The 10,253-nt window shown below is 35.0% G+C and overlaps 2 long non-coding RNA genes across 6 annotated transcripts; both read left to right on the top strand.

Annotated features, from left to right (window-relative positions):
• The first annotated feature begins 462 nt into the window (after positions 1-462).
• On the top strand, positions 463-3,304 carry LOC110905571. 3 transcript variants are annotated; one of them, XR_002573235.2, is made up of 4 exons: positions 463-595; positions 1,884-1,950; positions 2,744-2,899; positions 3,054-3,304. It is a non-coding gene; the product is annotated as an uncharacterized LOC110905571 (long non-coding RNA). The 3 variants fall into 3 exon arrangements; XR_004878110.1 differs by having other exon boundaries at positions 1,884-2,899; XR_004878111.1 differs by having other exon boundaries at positions 470-595; positions 1,881-2,899.
• Positions 3,305-6,596: 3,292 nt separating this feature from the next.
• LOC110905569 lies at positions 6,597-9,440 on the top strand. 3 transcript variants are annotated; one of them, XR_002573232.2, is made up of 4 exons: positions 6,597-6,729; positions 8,018-8,084; positions 8,880-9,035; positions 9,190-9,440. It is a non-coding gene; the product is annotated as an uncharacterized LOC110905569 (long non-coding RNA). The 3 variants fall into 3 exon arrangements; XR_004878108.1 differs by having other exon boundaries at positions 8,018-9,035; XR_004878109.1 differs by having other exon boundaries at positions 6,604-6,729; positions 8,015-9,035.
• The last annotated feature ends 813 nt before the right edge of the window (positions 9,441-10,253 follow it).

Raw genomic sequence — 10,253 nt, 5'->3', positions numbered from 1 at the left:
ATAAAATAAAAGATTTTCACCATTCATATCTCCACGGTCTATATGGAGGTATGTTGGCTACCTGGTCGGGGGTTAAGGGAACGGTTTGGTAAGGGTCTTGCCCTTGTTCAGCGTTTAGAGGTCCTGCAAGGGACCTGGGTCAAATTTAGTAGGATCTCCTTCAATACCCATAGGTATTGGATGGCGGGGATCCAAACTCATTGTAACACCCCAAACTTCGTATGTCATAAAATAATATTATTTTGTGATGCTAGACAACGGAAGACGGTACTGTAAAACGGTACCGTAAGGAAATGATAGTAAATTTATATATGTGTGTATCTAAGTTAAATAAAGATAAAAGGCCAAGTTAGTAAGGGAAATAACAAACTTAAACACACTTTGATAGACAAGGGGGCTAATGTGTAAATGTGTAATGGAATAAAAATAAAAAAAAAGAGAAAGAAACCAGTGTTTGGTTTCTTGCGATCGTAGAGGGGCAGAAGGCAAGGTGAAACCCTAGTTTCACCAACTTCATCAAATTCAGTAGGAATCTCAATGAAAATCGGATGCATGAACCTCAATTTGCAAACATCTAACCTTGTTCAGTAAAGTGGTAAGTCGAATTCTTTGATTTGGTGAATTTTAGGAAAAGGGTTTTTCATCTAATCATGAAATTATGCAAATATGAGTGTGATTTGAAGTTATGAATGCAAGATATGATAGGAATCATGTTTGATTTTAGCATTTTGATTGAGTTATAGCAAAAACCCATTGGGTGAGAAGTTAACAATTCTATCATAGTTATTTAATGTTGATGATACTTAGAAACTCCATTGTTGATTAATATGCATGTTAGGGTTTCTTGTTTGATTGAACAAGCTATGACTATAACCTGAATTTTATGACTTTATGTTGATGTTAGTAAGTTGTAATTACTTCCTTGATGATTAACTATGGTTGTACTTGATCTATGAAGATTAGGGTTCTTGATTTAAATTGGGGATTTTGGAAATTGGATGGTTTTGGAATGATTGTTTGCAAATTTGTAATGTTTTACCATCCATTGATATATAATAAATGTGTTTGATGTTCCTAACCCTTTATAAGAGTTCAACATAAGTTTTAACCATGAAAGAGGGCTGCGTTTTATGGTTTGGGTCGAAGTTAGGAGCACCATAAACATGATTTTCGCAGCTTTTTAATCAGATTTTGGGCAGAATTCGAAAAATCATATAAAATCAACCGAGTGTCCGTTTGGGGTGTTCTTTATATGGTTGGAAAGCCCTAGGAGTAAATTTTCTAAATATGTTTAGAATGAGAGGAAATAAGAATGATAGATATACGAAAACTGCAGTACAAAACAGCTTAGCAGATTGGTTTAAAGCTGAATTATTAGTTGATTTATGAATCAGTTCTGTCTCTTCTGAAAATCATAGAAAATTCCACTTGGGGTGATATTTGTTGGGTTGAAAAGATATAAGAATGTTTTACATATCATATTTGAAGATGTCAAACCAACTAAAACTGTACAAGGGTCTAATAGGCCGAATACAACAGTTGCGCAGAATAGTGGTGCACTAAAATAAAGTTTTTGTAAAACTAAATAAAAAGGATGTTAGAACACATTAGAACTAAACATAAATGGTTAGTTTTAGTTGTTTATGTGTATCTAACTTAGTATATTAGAAGTGTTTAAAGTACTTGCTTCAAGAGCATTGCAAGCACTTGCACTAAGGGGTGAAAACGGGTCAAATGAGTAGGGTTGACCTAATTAAAAGACTAATGGTGAAAATCGTCAAGAACACATACAACGAGTTGGATAAATAATACTTACGTATTAAAAAGGGGTGAATGGTCGTTATGTGTTCTAATGATTTGCAAGTTGACTTGTTGTTTAGCAGGTATGACATAGATGGGAAACAACGGGTCACAAGGATAGCATGGAAGACAACACCTCTATGGAAAAAGGTGAGTGACGCTTTACTCATGTAGCATGTTTTATTAATTATATAAATACCTTTGTGAAAATATTTATATGGTGTGCGGTAAGAATTGTAGAGGAGAGTTAATCTTAGTACGAAGTTGTGTGATAATGGTAATTATTGTCGGTGATATAAATATCCGAGTTTATTAGTATGATTAAATCATAAACAAGGTGATGGAAGTAAGATGCAGATACTGGGAATAATGAGCAGTGTAGACTTACCACAAGATCGTTTATTGAGTATTGAGTATAAGGTATGTGATCTTTATATATATTTAGTTTGTCTAATATACGAAGTAAAGGAATTGGAACTAATAGGGATAAGATTATTGGAAACAGGGTTGGTGGATTAAACCAAGGGGTGGTAAGTATCGAGTATGGGATTTTTGTAATATTAAAAGGGATTTAATCGTGATTTATGAATTGACTAGTACGGAAGGAATTGTTTATAAGTAGTCTATTATCGGATGGTCATATGCATGACTAGGGAGGTGTGTTAATTGAGTTGAAGTGAATAGGATGGTATGTAGGTATGAATAATTGGTGTCATGGTGAGTTTAAATCGTATAAACTAGTATGCATGATGTGTATGGAAAATACATATATATATATATATACATATGCATGTTCATAGTTATGCGAAAGGCGTACATTATGTGATAGTTAAATAGATGTATATAAACGGTTGGCACCCTTTTTACGAAGATGTAGTACTTGAACATGTTGAGATTACGGGTTTGCTAACCAAGTTATTATTGAGTATGTTTGAAAGTGCAGGTTATGTATGTCGGACTTTCGAAGTGTTGATATAGAAATAAAATGATTGAATAATGGAAGGTTAATTGGGTGGAAGTAACTTATGCGGTTAGAATACGCTATGGACGTTTTAGTTTATACAATATTTTATGCTTGGTCGTCATCATCTACTAACGGGTGAGTCGCATGAAAATATATGTCATACCCATTTAATTGGGTAATCGAATGCGTAAGAAAAATGAAAGTACATACTCGAATAGAATTAAAATAATGGTTTTATAAGCAGATAAGTATATTGACTAACTTTTTAAAGCTTTGTTGTTGAATGTAGGTAAATCCTCAATTTAGGCGACTTGGAGAATCGGAGCGAGCGCTGTTCATGTTATGTCATACCAAACGCTTCCGCTAGCTTGTCCAAATGTTTTTGGTCCAAAAATTTTTGTAACGGTTTTTAGTAGTATTTTGTTGAACGAATTGTAGAATTGTATCTAGTTTGATTATGATTAAAACAGGGGTATGCCCGTTTTACGGACGGGTCATGCCCAAATTTTGTTAAAATTAATGCATATGTTATTGATATCATCGTTTTAAATTGCGAAAAGTTGGACACTCTTAAGAAATTTTTATTCTTCTAGTGTCCTTTAGTCGTCTTTTATTAGACGCAAACACGGACGTTACAAGTTGGTATCAGAGCCTAGGTTTGAGGGATTCGAGCAAGAGTATCAGTGCTTGAACTCAAACCGATGGCTCGTGCAAAAGTGTGCTCGCTCCGAGATCGCCAATGAGGTAAAATTTTAAATTTTCGATTAATATAAGTATGTATAGTTTGTTACGGTATAAGTTTTAAGGTTCAAGTAGGTTATGGGTGATAAGGTGTGTAAAATAAGAAGTTCTGGGACCCGTGTAGCTGAAAAACGGACCCGATAAATAGTCGGAACGCCCCAAAACGGTTTTTCGGTGTTTCAGCAATAGGAAGGGCCGTCGCCGACGGGCTGTGATGCCGTCGCCGACGCCCTCATGCTTGCCGACGGCCTATTTTCCTGTCTACGGACTTTTGTGGCGACGCACAATTACAAAGCCCGTCGCCGACGGCTAGCGGAAATCAAATCCGCTGAAACTTTTTTTGTTTTGTCTTATTTTCGTACTTTGAGTTTCCAAATTGTCCAAAAGCTTAATGAATGTTCGTATAAGATCTATATAAGGCCTAGTACGATATATGTGACCATGATTAGTGGATAAGATAAACGGAGCATGCTAATCATTTATTTATATGTTATTTATAAGGCCAAGAGCACGCGGGTTACGTGAAGGGTAAACGCAATTGTTCGGAAGGAATTATCCGTGAATGCGGTCTAGGACCGGCATTAAGGTAAGTAATAAGACGAATTGACCCCTGGTACGTATACTCAACGCGTTAATGTATGAAATAGTTTAATTAGGTAAGTGAAAGGAAATTCTAAATGAATATAACAATGACATGGTAGAGGAGTTTTAAAAATGTAGCACGAGCCGAAACTTAATTCTTCGGGCATGATGTGGCGATTACGCGAAGACACGAAACTAGTACGTGGGTTGTGTACCCGGCCAGTACACAAGAAACGTATCACGTTCGTGAGACCGTGATAATTGCTACATGTATGTCCGTTAGAGTTGGGTAGCAGGTGGGCGTACGGGTAAAATGAGTAGTAAGACTCTCGGGAGATTGAGAGTACTAAGTAAGAGTAAAAGTGCAAGTGATAAGAATAAAATGTTGAATCCGTAAGAAGTACGGAGCAACAATGTAGGAATGCAATGCTTGAATCCGCGAGACGGATTCAAGGAATGAAAGATATGAGTGCAATGCTTGAATCCGCGAGACGGATTCAAGGAATGAAAGATACGAATGCAATGCTTGAATCCGCGAGACGGATTCAAGGAATGAAAGATACGAATGCAATGCTTGAATCTGCGAGACGGGTTCAAGGAATGAAAGATACGAATGCAATGCTTGAATCTGCGAGACGGATTCAAGGAATGAAAGATATGGATGCAATGCTTGAATCCGCGAGACGGATTCAAGGAATGAAAGGCATGAATGCAATCTGTTCGAATCCGCAAAACAGATTTAAGATATAAAAGGCGAAACTAGTCTACATAAGAAGAAGTCGATAGCTTGACCATGATAAGTAAATGTAAAACAAATGAGCAAAAGAATGATAAGAATGAAAATATTCGAATGTGTAAGTAGTTACGGACCGAACAAGTAAATATTCCTTAAGTGATATGACCCAAATTATGTTTAAACTTACATATATATATGATATATATGCATGAATATATTTATGCAAATGCGTCGTATGCAAGAATGGTAGAAATGATAAATGGGACATACGGGTCAGACGGCGATCGCCATTTGAACTCGGTAGTTAATGATTTGATTTGTTAAGTTTTATACTCATAGGTGAGCTTGAAGAATAGAGACGCAATGTCACTAATCGGAAAGGAATGATCATCGTAAGGCATGGATAACGAATCAATGGAATTTACTTCCGTCAGGTATGTATAAAAAGAGTTATGACATAAATAGGAGGTTATGACTCGACTAGAGATGGATGTGTTAAAATAGAATGTATATATACAAACCGTAATGCAAAAATGTAGAATGAATTTCAAAATGCTCGTAATGATCGTTGAGTGGTATAGAACTTGAATGCTCGTAACTGTGGAAATTCTGATAGAATATAAGAGACGACAAGTATCGTTAAGAAATACTAACCTTGATGCTCGGCTTGTTGGCCATGTTCATTTGAACAAGACATTGTAGAAAAAGATACACATGGCATAAATGACAACAGTAACTATGGGAATAATGTTTAGCCTTCGTGATTTAAGTACGGATAAGTAAGTTTAGGAAGGGTGATTATAGTTGTAATAATAAGTCCTTGAATGATTATAGTATGCGTATGGTAATATATCGACCCCTCCTATGAGCTTAAAGGTAAACGAAAGTAATGATAGTAATGGAATGTCTAGGATGACTCATAGATAGCAAAAGGAAAGATAGCGTATGGTGTATGAGTAGTATGAAATAAATCGATTTATTTCGATTAGTAAATATATGAATGTAATATGCTTAATTAGGAAGTTAGAAACAAGTAATAGACTTGGGTATGCACGATTAATAGTTGCATAAAATTGGAATAAATTTGATGAATGAAACTCTAGTGATGGTATGCGCTATGAGCTAGCATTATAAAGTAAAAGACACTAATAAGAGCTCTGGGTCAGACACTGACCCTTGTGTGATTATGAAAGTAAATCTCTAATTTAAGGAGATAGGGTCAATGCGTACGATTATATTCTGTTCCTGAACAAAGCCCCTGTTATAAGGCATGAGTGAATTAATGCCATGATATGCGTTTTGAATGAAACGAGCGAATGAACTTGTATTGATAATCATCACTAGGGAACTAACATGAGGCAAGAATTCGAAATCTAATGGTCTACAATCTACAAGTGTGCCCTAAGTGTGCTAAATAGAAGGGTTGGTGATAACCTGTAAGGAAATGTATTCAATGTTAAGTGGAAATGAGCAAGGTTTCGGGGACGAAACCTCCTCTAAGGGGGGTAGACTTGTAACACCCCAAACTTCGTATGTCATAAAATAATATTATTTTGTGATGCTAGACAACGGAAGACGGTACTGTAAAACGGTACCGTAAGGAAATGATAGTAAATTTATATATGTGTGTATCTAAGTTAAATAAAGATAAAAGGCCAAGTTAGTAAGGGAAATAACAAACTTAAACACACTTTGATAGACAAGGGGGCTAATGTGTAAATGTGTAATGGAATAAAAATAAAAAAAAAGAGAAAGAAACCAGTGTTTGGTTTCTTGCGATCGTAGAGGGGCAGAAGGCAAGGTGAAACCCTAGTTTCACCAACTTCATCAAATTCAGTAGGAATCTCAATGAAAATCGGATGCATGAACCTCAATTTGCAAACATCTAACCTTGTTCAGTAAAGTGGTAAGTCGAATTCTTTGATTTGGTGAATTTTAGGAAAAGGGTTTTTCATCTAATCATGAAATTATGCAAATATGAGTGTGATTTGAAGTTATGAATGCAAGATATGATAGGAATCATGTTTGATTTTAGCATTTTGATTGAGTTATAGCAAAAACCCATTGGGTGAGAAGTTAACAATTCTATCATAGTTATTTAATGTTGATGATACTTAGAAACTCCATTGTTGATTAATATGCATGTTAGGGTTTCTTGTTTGATTGAACAAGCTATGACTATAACCTGAATTTTATGACTTTATGTTGATGTTAGTAAGTTGTAATTACTTCCTTGATGATTAACTATGGTTGTACTTGATCTATGAAGATTAGGGTTCTTGATTTAAATTGGGGATTTTGGAAATTGGATGGTTTTGGAATGATTGTTTGCAAATTTGTAATGTTTTACCATCCATTGATATATAATAAATGTGTTTGATGTTCCTAACCCTTTATAAGAGTTCAACATAAGTTTTAACCATGAAAGAGGGCTGCGTTTTATGGTTTGGGTCGAAGTTAGGAGCACCATAAACATGATTTTCGCAGCTTTTTAATCAGATTTTGGGCAGAATTCGAAAAATCATATAAAATCAACCGAGTGTCCGTTTGGGGTGTTCTTTATATGGTTGGAAAGCCCTAGGAGTAAATTTTCTAAATATGTTTAGAATGAGAGGAAATAAGAATGATAGATATACGAAAACTGCAGTACAAAACAGCTTAGCAGATTGGTTTAAAGCTGAATTATTAGTTGATTTATGAATCAGTTCTGTCTCTTCTGAAAATCATAGAAAATTCCACTTGGGGTGATATTTGTTGGGTTGAAAAGATATAAGAATGTTTTACATATCATATTTGAAGATGTCAAACCAACTAAAACTGTACAAGGGTCTAATAGGCCGAATACAACAGTTGCGCAGAATAGTGGTGCACTAAAATAAAGTTTTTGTAAAACTAAATAAAAAGGATGTTAGAACACATTAGAACTAAACATAAATGGTTAGTTTTAGTTGTTTATGTGTATCTAACTTAGTATATTAGAAGTGTTTAAAGTACTTGCTTCAAGAGCATTGCAAGCACTTGCACTAAGGGGTGAAAACGGGTCAAATGAGTAGGGTTGACCTAATTAAAAGACTAATGGTGAAAATCGTCAAGAACACATACAACGAGTTGGATAAATAATACTTACGTATTAAAAAGGGGTGAATGGTCGTTATGTGTTCTAATGATTTGCAAGTTGACTTGTTGTTTAGCAGGTATGACATAGATGGGAAACAACGGGTCACAAGGATAGCATGGAAGACAACACCTCTATGGAAAAAGGTGAGTGACGCTTTACTCATGTAGCATGTTTTATTAATTATATAAATACCTTTGTGAAAATATTTATATGGTGTGCGGTAAGAATTGTAGAGGAGAGTTAATCTTAGTACGAAGTTGTGTGATAATGGTAATTATTGTCGGTGATATAAATATCCGAGTTTATTAGTATGATTAAATCATAAACAAGGTGATGGAAGTAAGATGCAGATACTGGGAATAATGAGCAGTGTAGACTTACCACAAGATCGTTTATTGAGTATTGAGTATAAGGTATGTGATCTTTATATATATTTAGTTTGTCTAATATACGAAGTAAAGGAATTGGAACTAATAGGGATAAGATTATTGGAAACAGGGTTGGTGGATTAAACCAAGGGGTGGTAAGTATCGAGTATGGGATTTTTGTAATATTAAAAGGGATTTAATCGTGATTTATGAATTGACTAGTACGGAAGGAATTGTTTATAAGTAGTCTATTATCGGATGGTCATATGCATGACTAGGGAGGTGTGTTAATTGAGTTGAAGTGAATAGGATGGTATGTAGGTATGAAGAATTGGTGTCATGGTGAGTTTAAATCGTATAAACTAGTATGCATGATGTGTATGGAAAATACATATATATATATATATATACATATGCATGTTCATAGTTATGCGAAAGGCGTACATTATGTGATAGTTAAATAGATGTATATAAACGGTTGGCACCCTTTTTACGAAGATGTAGTACTTGAACATGTTGAGATTACGGGTTTGCTAACCAAGTTATTATTGAGTATGTTTGAAAGTGCAGGTTATGTATGTCGGACTTTCGAAGTGTTGATATAGAAATAAAATGATTGAATAATGGAAGGTTAATTGGGTGGAAGTAACTTATGCGGTTAGAATACGCTATGGACGTTTTAGTTTATACAATATTTTATGCTTGGTCGTCATCATCTACTAACGGGTGAGTCGCATGAAAATATATGTCATACCCATTTAATTGGGTAATCGAATGCGTAAGAAAAATGAAAGTACATACTCGAATAGAATTAAAATAATGGTTTTATAAGCAGATAAGTATATTGACTAACTTTTTAAAGCTTTGTTGTTGAATGTAGGTAAATCCTCAATTTAGGCGACTTGGAGAATCGGAGCGAGCGCTGTTCATGTTATGTCATACCAAACGCTTCCGCTAGCTTGTCCAAATGTTTTTGGTCCAAAAATTTTTGTAACGGTTTTTAGTAGTATTTTGTTGAACGAATTGTAGAATTGTATCTAGTTTGATTATGATTAAAACAGGGGTATGCCCGTTTTACGGACGGGTCATGCCCAAATTTTGTTAAAATTAATGCATATGTTATTGATATCATCGTTTTAAATTGCGAAAAGTTGGACACTCTTAAGAAATTTTTATTCTTCTAGTGTCCTTTAGTCGTCTTTTATTAGACGCAAACACGGACGTTACACTCATTGACCCCCTCATAAGTTAACTATTATTAATACTATAACCCGGCTATTTAGGACTGTATCCCTGCTGACTCAGACTACTTAGTCGAGGGTAACATCACCTCCAAAAGAGGGGCCTACCATAATTTGCATTAATAACTTAATTCATTATCTTTCAATAATCCGACCCTTTAGGATTGTATCCTTGCTGACTCAAACTACTGGGTTGAGGGTAACGTCGCCTTCAAAAGAGGGGCCTACTACAATAACTAAGATAATCTCTTAAACAAGTGCAAAAGTGCGAAAATAATCAAAGGTTATACTAATACACGAGTCGGATCCAAGTGATTCATCTTGTCTATCTGTTTTGATTTTTATTTTATTTTTCAGCATTTAGTTAGTTTTTATTTTCTTAGTTTAAAAATCTTTTCTAACATTTTGATTTGGTTAGACGTTGAGGATAAACCGGTACTAAAAGCTCTTGTGTCCTTGGACGACCTCGGTATCTTACCAACACTATACTACGTCTGCGATGGGTGCACTTGCCCATATGTGTGTTTAGTGTTAGTGAATATCGTGTTTTTATAAATTTAAAACTTGGCTAAAAGTGTAAAAAGGGCTTAAAATATACATCTAAAACATATACACACTAGCACGCACCAAGTTTTTGGCGCCGTTGCCGGGGACACAAAGATTTTAAGAAAGCTTAAAATCGACGCCCTAATCAGTTTTTCAA

Source organism: Helianthus annuus, chromosome 14 (assembly GCF_002127325.2).
Source record: "Helianthus annuus cultivar XRQ/B chromosome 14, HanXRQr2.0-SUNRISE, whole genome shotgun sequence".
NCBI classification, from domain to species: domain Eukaryota; kingdom Viridiplantae; phylum Streptophyta; class Magnoliopsida; order Asterales; family Asteraceae; genus Helianthus; species Helianthus annuus.
This window is presented reverse-complemented; position numbering and strand designations above follow the sequence as displayed.